The sequence below is a fragment of the Anomalospiza imberbis genome, chromosome 17, assembly GCF_031753505.1.
Source record: "Anomalospiza imberbis isolate Cuckoo-Finch-1a 21T00152 chromosome 17, ASM3175350v1, whole genome shotgun sequence".
NCBI lineage: Eukaryota > Metazoa > Chordata > Aves > Passeriformes > Viduidae > Anomalospiza > Anomalospiza imberbis.
This window is the reverse complement of record NC_089697.1, coordinates 4,408,023-4,424,367: the sequence shown is the minus strand read 5'-3', so window position 1 is coordinate 4,424,367 and position 16,345 is coordinate 4,408,023. Positions and strand designations below refer to the sequence as shown.

At 42.0% G+C, this 16,345-nt stretch overlaps 1 long non-coding RNA gene across 3 annotated transcripts in view; it reads right to left on the bottom strand.

Annotated features, from left to right (window-relative positions):
- The window catches only part of LOC137484006 (uncharacterized), a 75,123-nt gene extending 59,401 nt beyond the window's left edge, over positions 1-15,722 (bottom strand). For 2 of the 3 annotated variants that reach the window (XR_011004710.1, XR_011004708.1), the window contains exons 1-2: positions 15,481-15,722; positions 10,207-10,248 (exon numbers count right to left, since the gene is read on the bottom strand). This is a non-coding gene — a long non-coding RNA (uncharacterized lncRNA). The remainder of the gene's footprint in view (positions 1-10,206; positions 10,249-15,480) is intronic. The other variant, XR_011004709.1, reaches the window with a different exon arrangement.
- Between the last annotated feature and the right edge of the window lie 623 nt (positions 15,723-16,345).

Below are 16,345 nucleotides of genomic sequence, written 5' to 3'. Positions count from 1 at the left end.
AGCTGCCCTCAAAAGTCTTTCATATGTAACTGATTGAGTTACACTTTGTCACTTCCAATCAACCAGCAGGATTTTTCTTGCATTTTTGAAACAAAATGAATCAATAATATGCAGGTTTGCAGAGGAAGAGTGACATCTGAGATTCTCCAAATTGTAGAGCCCCAGCAGGACTGCCATCCAACTCAAACCAGCGAAACACGTCACCATCATATCTACAATGAGGCTGAATAGCATGGAAATTTAGAATAGCCAACACTAATCAGAGTTGTAAAAATAAACACACAAAGGAAAAATTTGGTTTTCTTCTACAATTAATTTTCCTTCCCAGTCTTGACACTCTACACCAAGGCAGTGTAAATGCTGACCCTTTCATGAAGATTTGCTGTCAATCTCACTTTCTGTAGTGAAATTCCATTTATGACTACACAAAAATCCTATGTCCCTTGAGAAGAGGCACCTGAGCTCGAGCCCTGCTCTGTGCCTGAGAGCACAAAGTCCCACAAACGCTGTGCCAGGGAAAGGCAGGCTCCACATCAGTGAGAGCCATGACTGAAGAGGAGAAACTACAGACTCAGTGAGAGCTGTGTGGGGAAAAGCAGCAACACCAGGGGTTGGCTTGATTTTTTAACTCCCCTAAGATTCAGGGAGTGGCTCTAAGTTTGGGGAAAATATTTGGGTTGGTTCTTAGCACGTCAGTCAGTGCTAAGAACCAACAGTTCAGTACAGATTGGGGAATGTGACACAAACCCCAACATCAATGTTTGGTGAGGACTTCTGGGCCCAAACGCGCTGGTGCTACAACCCTGGTAACCCCAAAGGAGAGAGAATTCAGCTCTGGAATCCCAGAATTGCCTCCCACAGCTTCCAAAGACCAAGATGCTGCCTGTGCCCCAGCTCTGTTTCACTTTTCCTCAGTGCAGGGCAGGCTCCCACTGCCTCCTCCCTCCCTCCCAGAGTTTTCCCTCTTTGCAAGCTCCTTCCTGTCTCCCAGTGGCTTCTCCTATCGCCCTGGCCATCAGAGGAGGCCGGACATCGCTGTGCTCAATGGGAGGAAGGCTCTGTAATTAACGGGATCCTTTGCTGTTTACACAAACACTCAGGATATACAGACAGCTGAAAGGTCAGCTCCAGCCAAGGAGGGCAAACTAAACTGAATACGAGGTGATTATTACAGAGAGCCTTTTAACTCATGAGGTACTGCTCCTCTGGAAAAATAGTTGAGTTTTTCTTGGATGCTATTGATATTCTGAATTAAAAAAACAAAACAAAACAAAACAAAACTTTAAATCTATCTAAGAACCCAACCTACAAGCAACACATAAACCAATAGAGCACAGCTGGTTTCTGAGCAGGACTTAGCTTGGATAGAGGAGGACAAGTAAGAGGATTATTTGCACACTTTGAGTGAATTTCAGTTATGAATTGTTTTGCTGTTATCTCCAAACACTTACTAAATTTCTTGTTATTAACAGGTTCATTTTATGAAAAATGTTATGCTTAGGGCAACTGTGAAAATAAGCTTATAATCTTTCTTTAAAGGTAGGTGAAATAGAAAATGGTTGGAAAATTATACATAGACAACCAATATCAGAAGTGCACCTGGTATGTTTTGTTATCAAAAATAACAAAATAATTTGTTTGGACTTATCTCAAAATAGCCCAAACATTCATGACAATATCTCAAAAAGCATTGTTTCAGAGTATTTACAAAGCCAGAAATTTAACAGAGATTTGTTCTGTATAAAATAACAAATTAGAGTTTAATTGCCATTAACTAGAATCTGGAAAACCCATCTGTTCTTATTTATACATCCACCACAGCAAGCCATGTTCATGTCATCCATCTTCAGAACACTGAAACATATACTCCAGCTTTAAGGAGATATTTAAGCACCTCTCAAGACTACAGGGTATAAGCACATACAAAAACTTGCTTCAAGTCAGGCCCTCATCAAATGATTGCAGACATTTACGACTCAAAGAGCTGCAATGACATTAATAGCTCGCAGCCTGCACTTGTGTCTACAGCAGAGTCCAGACATGACCAGCCTTCAGCTCAGAGTGTTGCTGAAATTCTCTGAGTCAGAGTTGCAGCAGAAAAGCAGCATTGAAAACCAAATTAAAAACAATAAAACGCATTTATTGCAATACAGTTCAAAATTAATAATGACACCACCTAAACACCTAGAAGCTCTCATGCTGTGTTTTTGTTAAGCAGCCAAACTCACCAGTGGAATAGCTCATAGAAAAGAAATCATGAAGCTTATTCAGCTGAATGTTATGTAACATTTTGAAAATATTATTTTAAAAGGAAAGGCATCAGAAAACCTGTGTTTCATACAGAGACACAAAGTAGAACAATCTTGCCTACCTACCCACTTAATATGTTAAAATTAGAGATGAGGAGGCAGTGTGAACATCTAAGCTAGGTTTGATGGAGGATATCAGAGCTCACGATGAAGCTCTGGGTAGAGAGACAACTGGGATTTAGAGGCTTGAAAATGCCAAAGGAAAAATTTTAGTTGCTGATTTCCCTCAAATCAGTTGTTCTAATGTCTATTTGCAGGTGGCATTTTAAAGAAAACACTTTGCAAAGTCAAGCTGTACCCAAGCATTGCAAATATTTATAGTTTTTATTCTTCTCTTCAATGGAGCAACCTGCAGGTATAAGGACACAGGTGGCAATGCCACCCCTCCCACCTCATTTTCTCCTGACATAAAGCAGACAACAACCTTCCTGTTGGAGACCCCTCCCTGCTGCTTTGTCTGATCCAGGTGGGACATGCAGAAGGAAGATTCCTGCCTCTGACAGTTGCTCCTGGGCTTTGCAGCTCTGCCACTGTGCCATGACGGATTTTAAATTTTGATAATCCCTTTTTAGCCCTTTCAGACTAAGGCCATAACATGCCACAGCTCAAACAAAACCGGGCCCTGTCGGCCCATGTTCATACAAATAGCCCAAACCAATATGATTTATTTACAACAGTTAATACAATTGGTAGTAACGACTTTATAGGCAACCTCTAAGTGCAGGCGAGATGAAAAATTTACTAAATTGGAGTATAAAAATTCATAAGAAAATGTACAGAATCAATATTTCATGGGACTTGCTTTACCTTGCCTTACACAAATCTACTCCAGAGCTCACATTAAAATTTAAACCAGCTTCGTGCGACAAGTTCAAATGCTGGGGCTGTTTCATATTAGTTTAACTTCGGAGGGATTTTTTTTTTGTTTTGTTTGTTTCATAAATTGGAAAAAAGCTCTTAGGGAGCTGCTCAGTTTGAGTGCTTGTGTGCTGCTTTTTCTATTTTCCTCCTTTTAAGAATAAACTAATTGCTGTCATAAATAGGGAGGACAATGCTCAAAGGAAAGAGACTGAAAATATCTTTGTATTCTCTTTACTACAGCATAGGAGATGAAATCCCTTTGCATCCCCTTTACTACAATGCACAGAGACACTGCTTAGAAATAATACCTGCAGAATACTCCTAAGAGCCCCTAACCTGGGAACAAAGCACAAAAAACCACAAGCCAGCTTTGGTAACAGCTCTGCTGTAGGAACAGAGAGCTGTAGGCATGGCTGCAAGGCACAGCTCCCATTGCCCCAACAGCTCCACACAACCCAGGAGACTCAGCCACTCTTCAAAACGCCAGCGCCAGCCACAGCACTCAGCTGGAACCTGAGGCTGCTGAATTATTGCAGGGAGAGTGTCCCTTCTGGTTTTGCAAAGTTAATTTATTCGCACTCACTTCACCAGAAGGCCTCAGAGGAGTGAAAGATCTTTCACTGCAACAGGACCAGATCCCAACAGCATCATCATCATGGAATCTGTGCAGCCCAGGTTTCATTCCAGGGGTTCCTCACAGGCTTGGGGAGGTCCTGTCCTTTGCCTCACCCCACCTGACCCTGCATGGTTTTGCAGCTTTAGGCACCTCTCACCTTGACATAACCCAGCTTGTCCCAAAGAATGAGCTTTCTTTCTCTTCGAGGATAACAGAAAGGATTGATTAAAAATCACCTCCTTGATGTTTGCATATGGTTCTCAAATAATAGAAAGAAAGGATGGAGCCCAAACGTAAGTGAGGGGGAAATCACCTCCAAGTATTTTATTTGTACCTGTATACTCATATATATTCTGTTGTGGTTCATGCAAATAATTAAAAAAAAAAAAAGAAAAAGGAAATTAAAAAGTCACAGATGTTTTTAATGTTTCTAAAGGACACCAAATACACTTGGAAAAATATACTTGTGCTACTGCACTCTGAAATTCCACAATAATATTTTCATCACTTTGAAAATGTGAGGCCAGATTTTCAGTTTAGCTGTGCAACTGCATGTGAAAATGAGATTAATTACATCACCAACTAATTGGAAGAAATGGAAGTATTTGCAAAATTTAGGAGAAAAAATAAGTTTAAGAACTTTTTCAAACATGTGACCTTTAAAGGGCAATCTCAACTTTTTCTTGTTGACATTATCCTACTGGACCAAAAAAAAAAAAAAAAAAAAAAAAAAGAGAGACTGTAGTCTACCAGTTATATTACTTTAAAATTACAGTGTTATTAAAAATAATTCTTTCACTGGCACAAACAACTGTCCTAAGAAAATTTAATGTTCACTTCCTCGAGTTAACAGCAGACTTCAGCATGCTAGCAGAAACTAGTGATCATTTCTTACTTATTATATTGTAATTCATTAAGGTTGTAAGAAATATTTAGACACTTAATTGGGATTTAACAAGATAACTGTAGAGAGTAAATGAGACATTAAATCCTTTTCTAAAATGCCCATTAGGTTTGGGTTGGAAATTAATTGATCTAATTCACTTGTGGTAAACCACTGTGGTCTGTGCCAGTTTAGAACTTTGAGATATTAATGACCCACAAACCCAGAGCTGCTGGATGTCCTCACACAGAGGATAATACCCTGGTCACCTGTATTTATGATGCCAGGGGAAGCATTTCTCTGAAATGGCTGCTGCTCACCCCCTGGCTCTCCATCACAGCCAGGATTCTCCTGGGCACCATCCCCACTGTCAGAAGGGCACTCTGAAAGCTGCAGAGCTGCACCTGCCAGCCCAATTTACAGCTTCCAGTTCTGTTTACACCTGATCTCCTCCTGCAGCCCCAAAAGACACTTGTAAACTTAAGGGATTTCTACTCTGAGAAGCTCCCATTTGGCCTTCATTCATCCTTGAATTTTTCTGAATGCATTTTTTCATAAAAATTCATATTTTCGGAGCCCATTTCCTCTTCAGTAAACCCCTTGTTTCTTAAATAAGTATATACAGCAGGTGAGAAAACCTGCAAGAGCCTCTACAAGTCACTGTTAACTTCTGCTTCTCCCCAGTCTGAAGCAATGTGAGCAATCCCCAGGAGAGCCTTAACTCTTCTAATGAAGCCCCCATTAGTATTTCACATCTGTACATGGAGACACTCATATCAATCACAACACTACGTGGGAGCCGTGTTCCTTGTTAATAAAGTGCCTTGAGGTCCATCAGCTTCTGCCTAATAGGTATTAAATAATTTTTACATTCTCAGCGACTGTTTCTAGGCAATTTATTGCTCATTTTTAGGAATAAAACAATCTCAGTATTTATCCACTATTAAATATCTATTTTGATCCTCAGAAAATGTCAGGCACACTTTTATTAATTCCCAAGAAACAGGGGACGCACAGGGGGCTCTAATGCTGTCATAACACCACAAGCAACATAAGACTTGCACAAAATTTACATTTGGTTTCCAAAGACTATTTCCAAAGTGAGGCCAGTGACTATCATGAGAGAAAACCCCAAATCTTTGCCTTTGCTTATATTTTTATGGGACCTAAAAATAATGTTTAAAAGACATACGATTATCTCCTTATGACCAGAATGTAAGTTTGATTTTTTTTTTTTTTCCACAGCTCTAGAAACACTAGCAAGCCTTGGGAATAAAGCTAAATTCACCGAGACAGTCAATTACTTCCAGTGGTGGAGTTACTACAGACATCAAGTCATACCTACACTGCACAATTTTGCTAAGAACCCAGTGAGAAATAGAGGGACACAGAGTTTCCAATGAACATCACTGTGCCATGGATGCAATCACAGCAGAACTCACTTTGGGTCAGATGTGGCCCTCTGGGTTTCTTACTGCAGTAGGAGATGTTGGAATATGAGGCCAGGAAGAACAAGATTTTGCTGGCTCTGCTGGAGGAAGTTTGCCAGTACATTTACCAGTAGACCAACACTGACAAAACCTCTGAGAGCTGACAAGGCCACGAGCACATATTCCTGTCAAGGACTATTTACAATTTATGAAGGTCAGCTCTTCCTCTGGTGTAAATAACTCCTGCTCCAGTGACAGCAGCAGAGACCCACCAGTACACACCAGTGGAGGAACTGGCTCCTTCCATTCCAGGAGTCACACTGCTGACACTACACAAGCACAGCAACTCAAACACAAGGAAATTCAAACATAGGCAACTGCTCTCCCTTTACTATCAGGGCAACTGCCGGTCTTTCATGTTCTTTATTTTCCTTCAGGGAAACATTAAGGAGCTACTGTTGAATTTTTAAGGTGGGTCGTTAGTATCTGGTGGCACCAGAGCAGCACCAAGGGCCAGCTGTGATGGATTTCTCCAGCTTGGAGAAAAGCAGGAGGATGGGCTGGGGCTGCCTCACCTCGAGTCCTGGGTGCAGTTTTGGGCAGCACAGTGTAGGAAAGGTATGAATTTACTAAAGGGTGCCCAAAGGAAGAACACTAAGACATGAAGGGTTGAGAGGGGAAGCCATCTAAGAACTAGCTGAGGCCAGACCTCAACAGGGTCTGCAACTCCTCCCAAGGGGCAGCTTTGATCTCTGCTCTCTGTAACCAGGGACAGGACCCAAGAGAACAGCACAGGTGCCGTGCCATGGGAGGGTTTGGTTGGATGATAGCAAAAGATTCTTCCCCCAGAGGGTGGTGGTCACAGCCCCAAGGTGGCCAGAGCTCCAGCAGTGTTTGGATGATGCCCTCAGGGACAGGGTGAGATCTTTGGTGTTGTCCTGTGGATAGCCAGGACCTGGACTTGATGATCCTTGTGAGTCCCTTCCAGCTCAGCATATTTTAGGGTTCTGTGCTTTAGACCTTCCAACATATTACCTGAAAAACATTTCACAGCCTGTAACTTCCATGAAGCACTGCACAGGGGCTATTTCCATAGAAAATACATGCTAAAAAACTATAACACTCCAAGGAAAACCAGAGAGAGCCAACAGCATCACCTGCATCCCCTCCCCCAGTTCCAAAGTTATAATTTCTGAAGAAGACTTGAATTTAGCTGAGTCTTGCAGGTTTTTCCACCTGCCAAGTCCTGTGTGAGGCCCTCTTTTCAAATGCCATGCCCTTTGCCTCCCAGGCCATTTGAGGGTTAATCTTGCCATCTCAAGATCTCTCTAAGATGCCAGTCAAGCTCATCATCAATTTGACACAGATGTCTTTTGGGCAATCTGGGTTGTTTTTTTCTGGGAGCACAGTCCATTTGACAGACAGGAGGCTGTTCTGCAGCAGCCCCATCAGAACCCTTAGCTATGTCTGCTGCTGAAATCTCTGAATTAAACATTTAGAGCTGCAATTAAGTCTTAAAAAAAAAAAAAAAAGAAGAAAGAAAAAAAGAAAAAGGCAGCAAAGGCAGCAAACATGTTTACAGAACTTCATAGCTAATTTATAAACTTTTCTATTTAAGCTCCCATTTTGCTTAACTACTTTAATTTGTAGAAGAAACACATCTCTGTGCACAGTGGTGGATCAGAATTTGCCCAGGGACAGGTAGTGAAAAATGCAAAAGGCTGAGCTGACATCACTAAGGTAATTTTTGACATGTATCTAGTTTTAAACAGCTGCTTAGAAAATTAGGGACATGTATTTTTTAAAAGTTTGTCACTGTGTGTGTCTGTCATGAGTGTGCTCTTTCAAAAGTGTTTATCCTTTCTTGCAACTAGAAACTCAGATTGAAAAGAAATTTTCACAGGGCATGAAGATGTATTTCCTACTTCACACAGATATGATGATAAAATCATATCCCTATCCACAGTCATGTTTTAATTTCTTTCTCATGCTGCATACACAGAATATGCTTTGCAGCTCAGGTGGCAAATAAATCTTTACTACACACCTATGCACATGGCTGGATTTTCAGAGATGCCAAAAATAAACATCCACAATTGTTTTACAGCAAATGCTCCCTCTCTGCTGGAGTCAATGCAGTTCAGGGCTGAACACCACTCAGTGCAAGTTCTTCTGAGAATAATGGCTTCAGTTCACTGTGGTTCATGGAAAGTCTGTTTACTTTTATCTGAGCTTGCAGCCCTTGAATTTCGAAGTCTGAAAGAACTTCAGTCAAAAACCAGCCATCAAATCCTGTTGAGCCCATGCACAGGCTGTGGGTTGCAACATAGGTTGGCATAAATTTTTAGTGCAGGTTTTCCACCAAAAACTAGAGCATTGTTTAACTTCATGCACACAAAAAGAGCTCAAGTATTATCCAAGCTTTGAGTTTTCAGAACAGAAGCCTCTGTGTTTGCTGGCACACACACACACTTTCAAAACAACGCTCTGCAATAAAGACTGTGATTCCAAGAAGTATCAGTGGGATTATGAGAGATCTTGGGATGCATGGGAACACGAACTATAACATAAGGAACAGACTTGCAGTGGGACTAAGCTAAAATGAACAGAAATCCCTCAGCCCCCAAACAAAAATAAAAAACAAATCACATTGCTGTATACTGGTTTTGTGTCCTGGTTCTTATTGCCTTTAAACTACACAGCATCACTTGAGTCACCTTGGCTCTCCAAAGTTTCTCCAGGTGAACAAGTCCCTTGTTTGCAGTTTTTGGCTACTGCAAATTTCAGTCAAGATCAAATAGCTCAGCCCCACCTGGAGGCACAAATGGGGAAGCAGCAACAGCAACCAGGAATCACAGAGAAAATTAAAAGCTTCACCTTCCTTTGTCAGGCAGAGACAAAGAGAAATTTCCATATACTCTTACATTTGTCAGTACTTCAGAAAGTTGCCCCTGGTGTTCAGCCATTTCACACATCAATGTTCCCTCCCTCCACAGTGTGGCTGTTTAAATTTCTTTTTCAGGACCTTGTGGATTCAGAGTCTATCCTGGCAACTCAGCGAGCTTGGTCTGACGAGAAAACTGAAGTATTTTCCCAGCAGCTCTTATCAGGAAACAATGTGTCAAACAAGATGAAACCAGCTCTCTGTTCTTGGAAGATTTACTACAATTCCCCCAATGCTCACGGAGGCAATGTTAACACTAACCAGCTACACAGCCCAGCAGTGTAAATCTGGGCTGCTCTCCCAAGGAACAGCTCCTAGAAAAGCCTGGACAGGCTTTTCCACCCTGCACACTGATAAACATCCCCACAGGGTCTATATGTTGTGTTCCTCAAATGTGTCTGGGGAAAAGGGACACTGATACCTTAGGATTTTAGCTTCTATACTTTTCATGTATTTGTAACTCTGCAACCTTTTAATGTATAACTTTAAACTCCACAGTGTGAGCTGCTGCTTTCCCATTTTGGTTGGACACAACTCCTCTCTAGGTCTGGGAATGAAGAACACCTTACTGCCTCAGGCCACAAGAAATGTAAACAAAAGTGAACTGGGACGGGAGCAAACTTGGGGTCAATGACTTCATTACCTGAAGCTGTAATTGGAAGATTAACTCCCAGTATGCAAATGGACCAAACTTATAAAAGTGTGAAAACTCGTGGTCCATTTTGCGTGTAGCCAAAATAGGGGGCTACACCCAAAATGGACTTGGGGGCTTCCTCTGCCCAAAATGCAGCTGAAGGCCCTTCAATAAACATAACTGCTTTTTATTCTCCTAAGTTTGTCTGGCCTCTGTTTTTAGGTAGCCCTGAAAAAGCATCAACACAAATGGAGTTTTCCCTGGGGGCATCCCTGCCTTGCTCTCCCTTGCCCTGCTCCAAGCAGGCAGCACCCTGGGGGGTTTGGATCCTCCTGCTTGGAGCAGAGGCCAACGTGAGAGTTTGGGATATTCCTGCAGGGAACAGCCAAGGTGGGATGGATAAAGGGGTGGCCACTCCATAAGCGACTGCAGAAGCAGAGGGGAGGATGGGGACAGAATTTGTTTTCTGGGATCCTGGAGCATCACCAGCACAAAGGGAGGTAAATGGAAAAAATATGCAGATGCTCACCTGGCACCAAGTCTATTACACTATTTATGACCGGTGTTCTTCCTGCTTGGAAGCAAGGATGTGAGTGATTATTGACTCCTTTAAAAATAGATGTCTGTTGCTAAATAAATAAAATAAATGCAAGTGTGTTCTGTTCTGTGAGATGTCCCCAGATTTGGGTTTGCTTTTATAATCCCATTTTCAACAGTAAAGCACAGGGGAAAACAAAAATTAGGGGTTAAATGAAGGCTGGTAAACAAAGCAGAAACACCTAATCTTGTATGCATCTTGGTTCTGAACCTTTCTTCTGAGATTTATTTTTTTGTTTGAACACTGGGGTCTTTCCAAATCCAAGATCCCTGTTTACACCAGCCAGAAGAATGTTAAATTATGACCACCCTCATTATGCCATTTGATAGGGCCCAAAATACAGAATGGGATAGTTTAGGATCCTGAATCTCCAGGGAAATTTAACTAATGCTATAAATTAAGAACTCTGTTCATGCCAGAAACTTCAACTTCCAAAGCAAGCAGAAAAACACAGCCCCAAAATATCTTGCTAAGTGCTTGTCTGTACTAGACTGTGGGGCTGCAGGAATTATGGGTTGATAACACTGGAATTTATGAGGGACTGGATGGTTTCTGGATTTGTTGGGAAATCAGGAAACATGGGCGTATAACACTTATCTGGCTGAGGCTACTGGCCAGAGCACGAGAGGCAGCAACATGGAACCCACAAAAAAATATTCACAATTCCCAAAGTAAAAATGACCTGTTGCCATATTTGTATGTGCTGTCAGGATTCTTGTGGCATCCAGACAGGGTAAAAGATCAAATCTTTGAGCATATGGCCCAGATTGTTGAGCTTAATAAAGTGAGATCAGAATTGGGCCCACAATGCTGCTTGCAGAACTCTGGTTCCATTCCCACTAAAACTATCACCTTCCCTTATACTGTCAGCCTTCTTCCAAACACATCTGACAGCTTCTTCCATGTAAAATGACACCTGCTGAAACTTAAGCTATGCATGCAGATAATAGAGCCATGGAGAGCATTCATGTTTTCCATGTTGTCAGAGTAATTTGTTTTGCTGTTTGGGATAGGTTCTACTAAGCATAAATATTTATGTCTGTGTGGATGTCAAATGCTTTAATTAGGAAGTACACCTAGAACTGGGCTGGATTTAATTGAATCTTTGAGCCAGTTTGACATTTTAAGGCTTCAGCTGTTTGTCATATAAATATATTGGATTAGACCTCTACTGGGATAAGTTTTCTTTAAGAAAAAGATTACTTGTCATTATCTGGGGTATTCTACAAAATGTAATAACTGCTAATACTGCAGGGAGAGCTACCTTCAGCTAAAAGAAGCATGAGGTGCATGGAGGAGAAGCAACAAATCAGAAATATGGATAGTGAGATTGCCCAAGTCTCCCTCTTTAGATGCCTCACTTGTGAGCCAAGCTGTGCTGCCCAAGCTCGATGCAGCACGGCAGGACCCAGCTGGGTCAAGAAGCCAGTTCAGTTACTGGAAACATCACAAGAGCTCATTTTATTGACAAAGAGTTACATTAGTGCAGAGGTGCTGCACTGCAGAGCCTTCCAGTACTATATTAAAATTAATCTGGATATAACTGCCAATGTCTCCCAATTTAGTTTGCTTGGGTACTGCTGGAAGCAAGTGTGAGGTGCAAACCAATCACCAGCAGCATCCAGCTTCTGCAGTTCCATGATTTTTTCCTAAATTCTCTGCAAAGAACTTAATCCTCTTCTCCTCATCGCCTCACCTCTGCTTCCATTTTATCAATCTCCCTAAACCAGCCTTTCATCCCCTGTCCTTCTTCACAACACTTCTTAAAATTGAAACTTTAAGTCTATCACCTACATACCTCACAAACCCTGGGCCCTACCTCTCCCTGCTCCACACAAACCAGATGTGACAAGCTGAGGTTTCTTTAGGCACCCACACAAGGTTACAAAAGAGAAACTGGAGGCAGGAGATGCTCCTTCACACAGGAACAAACTGCTGCCCCATAACTGCCCGCAGAGAAGTCCTTACCTTGGAGCAGTTGTAAAAGCAGAATCTCCAGATGTCAAGAGCTGCTGCTGTATCGCAGCCAGAGCATGGAAGGGAAAGGCACCCAAGCACCTCCACTTTTTGGAAATGTTTTTAAATCCAGAGGACACCTAAGAGACAAGGAGTTAGCACCCTCACTTCAGCCACAGAGGAGTCAGCACCAAACTCCTGCTCTGAAGGAGTCAGGGAGGAGATGTGAGCCCCAGCAGCAGGTGAGGGCACTCATCCCCATCAGCAGCCCAGGCTGTGCTTGGCCCAGCAGATATCACAGACCAGGGCCTAGAAATGAGCAATTCCAGAGAAACTGGCTGAGCTATCATTCCTCAGTGATAGTGGGTTTTTTACTTGCACAGATTTTAAGATAAAATTCATTATGACCCTCTAGTCTGGTTCCTTGGTGGGAGCACTGGGTACTGCTCAGCTGTGGTTTCAAAACACAAAAAGCTGTCATAGGAGGAGCCTCAGAGGTGCTTGATTCAGTTTCCACCTAAGCCACAGATTTTTATGTGTTTGTGGGCAATTCTATTCCACCCCTTTGCCTCAGTTTCTCAGTCTTCCCCTAGGAGATACTGGGTAAATTCACCACTTCCAGCAAAATGTGGATGAGATGTTATTCAGGTACTTGAGACTGAATAACCTCCACTCAAATCAGAGTGCTGAGCTGACAGACTTGTTGATCCTTAAGGTGTTTTCCAACCTTAACAATTCTATGATCTTACTTCATTAGAAAAAAAAAAAAAAAAAAAAAAACCAAAGGAAAGTCACTACAAAGCTCTGCATTGTGAGCCCTGTATACAATAAAAGAACAGTAACACTCCAAATGCCAGCCCATCTCTACAGATGAAAAATTTTAGGATTTAAAAGTGTCATATATCAAAAATAAGATTCCTCTTCTGAAGTCCAGCTCTGCAAGGCTTGGAGCACACAGCTCTGCTGGAGATTTCGCAATGGCCAAGAAGTTAGACAATTACTTCATTTTAAGATGGCTTTGTGTTTGGGACACATAATCTCTGAAAATTACATAAAACTGTATTAAACACGCATCACACACTGTACTGAATATCCATCAAATGATAACAGCTGTCATCATGCTGCCCTGGTCTGAATTTGAACCTCAAAACTCTCAGTGAAATAGTTTTTATCAAAGATATATCTACAGAATACTCCAGACACAGAAAGCTATCACTGTGTAATCATGGTCTGTAAAACAGTTGATGACTTCAGTATGCTTTTGCTACTCCTTAAATAATCCTCAATCCCTCTCAGAAGCATTCAAATCCATCCTTTGGAAAACAAAGTAAGATACAGTATTAATAAAAAGTTTGAGGGCTGTTCTCAGCTCAGTTTGTGCTTCTATTGACCGTCACACATTCAAAAAACATTAGAGGAGGTTGGTCCTCCAGAGACGCCACCACGACAGCAAGAGAAAGCCTCGGCAATTATGTAAAGGCACCATGCTCCTGTTTTATTTAGCAGAGAGAGGGTTTTTTTTATCCTTACAGCCCTTTTGTGCTCCCAGATGTTTTAATTACTGAGGAAAGGGAGCGGATGATTCTGGCCATATGTCTCCATTCCGCATAGATAAATATTGTCGCCAGCCAGCGAAGATTCGTGGAGCTGCTGCTGATCCCGCTGACACTAAAGCTGTCGGGCCTGATAAGCATCTTCAATCCTTCAGTGAGCATGCTAATTCCAGGAACACTGAGACTGATATCCCATGAAAATATTCAATCTAAAAACAATTAGGCTCATATTGCTGCAAAATGGTACCTCTAGGAATTTGGGTGCTCGCTTGATTGGAGCCTGGAGCTGAAGCTCCAAGCGGAGATGCTGATGGGAACAAGCGAGGAGGAGAGAGCAGGTGAAATGGGCTCTTCAGAGTAACAATTGCTCTGTGAAGTCTCTGTGGCTCACATTTGCTTTTGTCCGGCCTGTTTACAGAGTCTTGGGGTGCAACAACTTAATAAATAAAGGGATTTAGTTACAACTGCTTTATGACTTTTGTTGATGAATGCATGCAACATCAATTGTTTTTATTGCAGGGTGTTTTGAAACAAACAATGGTCAAGCTCTGGTGGTGTTAGACAGCATGAAAACACAGTTGCAAACCTTCCCTTTGCAGCTTTCAGCCTAAATAAACAGTCTAATATATCCCCCAGAAAAGAATACACAACCACAGTGGCTGCGGGTGGTTGCAAACAAGTTGTGAAAGTTGTTAAGCAGGAGGGAGTAATTTAAGAAGAAAGGAATTAGCTAAATGAACTGACAAGGAAGAGGGAGGCAGGACAGGGCAGCCAGTGACAGTGCCAGGCTGTGAATATGCCTCATTTTTGCTACATGGACACAGCACCAAGCCCTCTCAACAGGGCTCAGATCTCACTGTTCATCCAAAGGTAGATGGGCCTGATGGAAGGAATTGGAGGACAGCAAGTGAGGGTGCTTTTTTGTCAAAGGAGAAAATTTTTCAACAGCTGAAATTCCAAGACAACAAATTAAAGCATTAGCAATGCAAGTACAATCCTAATTTCCACAATCAGACTAATAGGTCATAATCAGGGCCTTCTTTTGAAGTAAAAATGCCTTTTTCTTTTTTTTTAATTATAGTTTTCAAAATAGTCTGGACCCATACCCTTCAAGCGTGTGATCCACAGCAATCATTGTCATGAAACAAGAATCACTATTTGTTGAGCTCTGTTGACACCACTTTTATTAGGAAACATGCAAAGCCAAAGAAAGGTGCAGGGGGACTCATCATCCCACCACAATGGGATCCAGCTGCTGAGGACTCCTGGGGTTCTTATGCTGATCCTTCAGGAGTGGCAGAACAAGAGGACCTATGCTGCCACAGCTGTCCTTTGTGAGCAGACAGGACAGCACCCTGTCCAAAGTTGGGTGGAAGGGTCCCAGTAGGCCTCCAGCCCCTCTCACAGCTGCATATTTTAGAAAATGCTCAGCTGTAGGCAATGGTTGTTTATTGTTGCCTCCTGGCTTAATTCTGCACCTACCAAGTCACAGGTGAATCCTGATTTTCACTGGCAGTACAGAATCAAATTTTTGTTTCATGTCCCATGCAGAAAAAACCCCACAGGACTGAGACATGAATGGAGAGATTAAGAAAAGCTGGGCAAAGAAGGGAAAAACCTGCAGCTCATCCACTCAACAATTCTGTATTTGTTCTCTAGGTCACAACACCAGAGAGTAACCCACTTTAAAGAATACTTACATATGGTACACACCTCAGCAGAAGCTCTGTCCAAAAGAGTCTGTGTGGACAGAAGACAGGAAACATTAATTTGTTCTTTTCAGTGAAACTTTTTCCACCTACTCTCATTTTCAGAGCCAGCTCTCTCCAAGATAACACTCCAAGTAAATCAAGCTGGGATAGGAGCAGGAGCCAGGCTGAACACAGCGTTTTGAGGAGCATGCCAGTGCTGTCTCCCATTAGCACAACACACATGGCTGTTCTCAGAGCCAGTTATATGTCAGTGGAAACACCTGGGGATAAACCAAAATTCAGGAGGTCCTTGTTGAAAATGAAAAGACTGAAAGAGCCTAAAACATTAGGCTCACTTAAATCACCTTTTGAAGTAGCACATTCTCTCACCTCCCTTGGACTGAACCACAGTTACGAGACACAGAAAAAATCTGAGTGCTCCTCTTACACAAGAAAAGGAGGCATTCTTGAGAGATTAAAGGATATTTTGAATCATGATTAAGACCATAATAAAGGAGGAACTCATGGCTAGGCAAGCAGTGAGTCCAGTCTGCTTGAAAAAGGGATGGTTTTATCAACAAGTTAAAACCTGAAATGCACCGACAACTGAGCTTTACCTCCTTGCATCATCACTACCTGTGCATGCACACAGAAACACAGAATCCGAAAGACAAAACAGTTTTATGCATAACATCCTGACTGTCAAACTACTGAGTATGAACTTAAGATCTGTATTAGATGTCACTGACTTAAATTTTACCCTTGGTGTTCTGAGGTAAACATAGAGAAATTAAAAATCACTTGTGAGCTTGTCTCCAGCTACATGGCTCTATTAAAAAATATGAGTGTTTTCAGCCACCTCTGAAGCAA